Genomic DNA, 4,783 nt, shown 5'->3' on the forward strand with positions numbered 1-4,783 from the left:
CACCTCACTACAAATAATTCAATTTTGTTTCTTTTTATGGCTGAGTAATATTCCATTGTATATATGTGCCACATCTTCTTTATCCATTCATCTGTCGATGGACACTTAGGTTGCTTCCATGTCCTGGCTATTGTAAATAGTGCTGCAATGAACATTGTGGTACACGACTCTTTTTGTATTACAGTTTTCTCAGGGTATATGCCCAGTAGTGGAATTGCTGGGTCGTATGGTAGTTCTACTTTTCGTTTCTTAAGGAACCTCCATACTGTTCTCCATAGAGGCTGTATCAATTTACATTCCCACCAACAGTGCAAGAGGGTTCCCTTTTCTCCACACCCCCTCCAGCATTTATTGTTTGTAGATTTTTTTATGATGGCCATTCTGACCTGTGTGAGGTGATACCTCATTATAGTTTTGATTTGCATTTCTCTAATGATTAGTGATCCCTTTTTATCGTGTTAGTATATCTGGGAAATGCAGCAAATATCTGTGTTTTGGTAAATCATTTCACAAAATTTCCTATCCTTTGTTAAAAAAAAAAAAAGATGGTGAAATGTGGGTGGGCCATGTGTACATGTGATATGCTGAACACAGACCGTATTTACCTCATTCATCTTTGGGTCTCCAATATATAAAGTATTGACTGACGCAGAGAAGGCTTGTGACACATGCTGTTGAATGACTGCTTGAAGGGCTCTGTTTATGGGTTGGTATCTATTCAGCCTGAAGAGGGATCTCTAATCGTTTGCTATAGGATCTGCCCTCTTCCCAGACCTGGTCAAGAAATGACCTTGGGTGCTCAGTGGGGATTGATTACAAACTCATTTCATGGTGCGTCATAATCATTGGTCTGTGTGTGGCCTTACTTTCAATTTTATACATTTAGGCTTTTAACCAACTCCTTATTATAAAGTCTTGGTCTGAACACCTTTGAGAGTTTTTCTGGAAAACATATGCAGGAATGAAATTGCTGGGTCATAGGTTAGGCACTATGTCAATTTTACTAGCAGGTAATGGTTCCTGTTCCTTGGGAACTAAGAGATCTATCTGGTGCCTTACATGATCATGATATCACCTTTTCTGTGTGGGTTCCTAAGAGCAGCAGATATCCCAATCAGCCAGGCACCCTCTCATCTGATGAGGATGGGGTGAGGTGAATCTCCAAGATAGAATAAAGAAACTTCAATTTCAAGAATAATGCCTGACTTCTCAGGGTCTGTTGAAGCAAACTGATTCTACTATTTAAAATACAATGTGGTTAGGGACTTACCTGGTAGTCCAGAGGATAAGACTCTGTGCTCCAAATGCAGGGGGCCTGGGTTCAATCCCTGGTCAGGGAACTAGATCCCACATGGCACACCTAAGTGTTCGCATGCCGCAACTAAGAAGCCCACGTGCTGCAACTAAAAGACCCCACATGCCACAACAAAGATCCTGCATGCTGCAACTAGGACCTGGCACAGCCAAAAATAAATACTTTTAAAAATACTGAAAAAATAAAATACAGTGTGATTAAAAGCTACATATCAGACCATGTTGTGGATAAAGGGGAAAATTAAAGGTTTTTCCCTTCTACCTAAGAACATCATCCCAGAAAGGGAGTGTACCGAGTGCATAGGTCCTGACATTGGCCTGGAGACACCAAAATTGGATTCTGGGGACTGCCAAGGTGAGGGTTAGTGCTGGTAAATTCCTTCCCTTTGGTGTGTGGGACCCCAGATGACCACACTCTAAAAATAAGCGTGAACCACACACAGACAGGCTCACCCAGGGGGCTGCAGCTCAGCTTTTGAATTTCTCAATTTCTACAGTTGGATTTAAGTGATTCCATAATGCTAGTGTCCTCAGGTACCAGGAAATCCTCTCTGTAAGGACGTAATAGTCTATTAGCTCTCAAGTTATTTTTACAAACAATTTTGTGAAAACTTTTTTTAAACTAGGCACAAGAGAAGACAAATAATGCAAAGAAAAGTCAACAGAAGCAATTGAGAGTAGAAACATTTCTACTGGGAATTCAGAATTTGAGTTACTGGGCACAGATTTTAAAATAATACGTACAATGTTCAGAAATGAAAGATAAGAATTTTAACAAAAAATGGGGAACAATGAAAAGAACTAAATGGAAATTCTGAAATTGAAAAACAAAAACAAAGAATTTGTGGATGCATATAGCAGCAGATGAAACAGCTGAAGAAAAAATGAGTGAACTACATAGTTGAGAAGAAAATATCTAGAATGAAGCACAAAAAGGACAAAAAGGATGGATTATATAGGAAAAGGGTAAGAGACAGAGAATACAGATCTAAAATATTTGTAATTAGGGTTGCAGGAGAAATTAACAAAACCAAAGCCAGACACGATATTTAAATACATAAGAACTTCCTAAAATTTAATTTAGACACGTGGTTAGCTCCACTGACAACAAAGCCCCAATCCTTAGATGCTTTCCAAAAGTCACCCCATTAACATAAAAGATCTCAACATTGAGGAAATTCCAAGGTTTTTAGGAGCCTAGTACCAGGAATGAGGAGAAAGACCAAATATATTTCTCTTATTATAAATCACAATAATCACAGGCACAATCTACCAAAACCCCAACAAGGATAAGTAGATCATCTGATTGGCCTTTATCTATTAAAGAAATTGAATCAATAATTAATAATCTTCCAAAACAGCACCAGTGCAGGTGGGTTCACTGGTAAATTCTACCAAACATTTCAGTAGAAATTTTATAAATATTATTTCTTAACAGATAATAGAGGCAGAGGGAATCCTTCCTAATTCATTCTGTAAGGCTAGAATTACCCCAATACCAAAACTATGCAAAGACATTACTTGAAAGGAAAACTACAGACCAATATATTTCATGAATAGATGCAAAAATATGCAACAAAATATTAGTAAATTCCAACAATGTATAAAAAGAATTATACAACATGACCAAGTGGGATTTATCCCAGGTATGCAAGGTTGGTTCACCATTTAAAAATCAGTTAATGTAATCCATCACATCAATAGGCTAAAGAAGAAAAAATATATAATCATATCAATAGGTGCAGAAAAAGCATTTAACAAAATCTAACACCCTTTCATAATAAAAATTCTCAGCAAACTAGGGATGGAGAGGAACTTCCTCAACTTGATAAAGAACATCTACCAAAGACTTCCCTGGTGGCACAGTGGTTAATAATCCACCTGCCAATGCAGGGGACACAGGTTCGAGCCCTGGTCCGGAAAGATCCCACATGCCGCAGAGCAACTGAGCCCACGTGCCACAACTACTGAACCTGCACTCTAGAGCCTGTGAGCCACAACTACTGAAGCCAGTGCGCCTAGAGCGCATGCTCCACAACAAGAGCAGCCACTGCAACGAGAAGCCCATACACCACAACGAAGAGTAGCCCCCACTCACCACAACTAGAGAAAGCCCATGTGCAGCAATGAAAACCCAACACAGCCAAAAATAAATAAATAAATAATAATAATAAAAGATAAGCAGTAGCTTCAAAAAAAAAATCTACCAAAACTACAGCTAACATCATACTTAATGGTAAAAACACTAGATGCTTTCCTGCTAAGATGAGGAGTAGGACAAAGATGTCTCTTCTCACTTCCATTCAACATTATACTGGAAGACTTAATGCAAATAGCCCAGAAGTAAACCCACACACCTAAGTCAATTAATCTTTGACAAAGGAGGCAAGAATATACAATGGGGAAAAGACAGTCTCTTCAGCAAGTGGTGTTGGCAAAGCTGGACAGCCACATGTAAATCATTGAATTTAGAACACTGACTCACACCATACACAAAAATAAACTCAAAATGGCTTAAAGACTTAAATATAAGACATGATACCGTAAAGCTCCTACAAGAGAACCTAGACAAAACATTCTCTGACATAAATCGTAGCAATGTTTTCTTAAGTCAGTCTCCCAAGGCGATAGAAATAAAAGCAAAAGTAAACAAATGGGACCTAATCAAATGTATAAGCTTTTTTTACATAGCAAAGGAAACCATAAACAAAATGAAAAGACAACCTACAGAATGGGAGAAAATATTTCCAAATGATGTGACAGACAAGGGCTTAATTTCCAAAATGTACAAACAGCTCATACAACTCAATAACAACAACAACAAAAAAAACCCAATTGAAAAGTGGGCAGAAGACCTAAATTGACATTTCTCCAAAGAAGACACACAGGCCAACAGGCACATGAAAAAAATGTGCAACATCAACTAATTATTAGAGAAATTCAAATCAAAACTACAATGAGGTATCACCTTACTCTTGTCAGAATGACCATCATCAAAAAGTATACAAATAGGGACTTCCCTGGTTGTCCAGTGGTTAGGACTCCATGATCCCAATGCAGGGGGCCTGGGTTCAATCCCTGGGCAGGGAACTAGATCCTGTATGCCTCAGCTAAAAGCCTGCATGCTGCAACTAAAGATCCCACATGCCGCAACTAAAAAAACAGATCCCACATGCTGCAACAAAGATCCCACATATAGCAACAAAGATCACTCTTGCCGCAACTAAGACCTGACCCAGCCAAATAAATAAATAATTTTTTTATTTTTAAAATATACAGGGATTTCCCTGGTGGTCCAGTGGGTAAGACTCCATGCTCCCAGTGCAGGGGCCCTGGGTTCGATCCTTGGTCTGGGAACTAGATTCCACATGCACACCACAACTAAGAATCCGCATGCCGCAAGTAAGACCTGGCGCAGCCAAATAAATAAACAATAAAAAGGTAGATTGGTAATTTTTTAAAAGTATAC

The sequence above is a fragment of the Tursiops truncatus genome, chromosome 10, assembly GCF_011762595.2.
Source record: "Tursiops truncatus isolate mTurTru1 chromosome 10, mTurTru1.mat.Y, whole genome shotgun sequence".
Lineage (NCBI taxonomy): Eukaryota > Metazoa > Chordata > Mammalia > Artiodactyla > Delphinidae > Tursiops > Tursiops truncatus.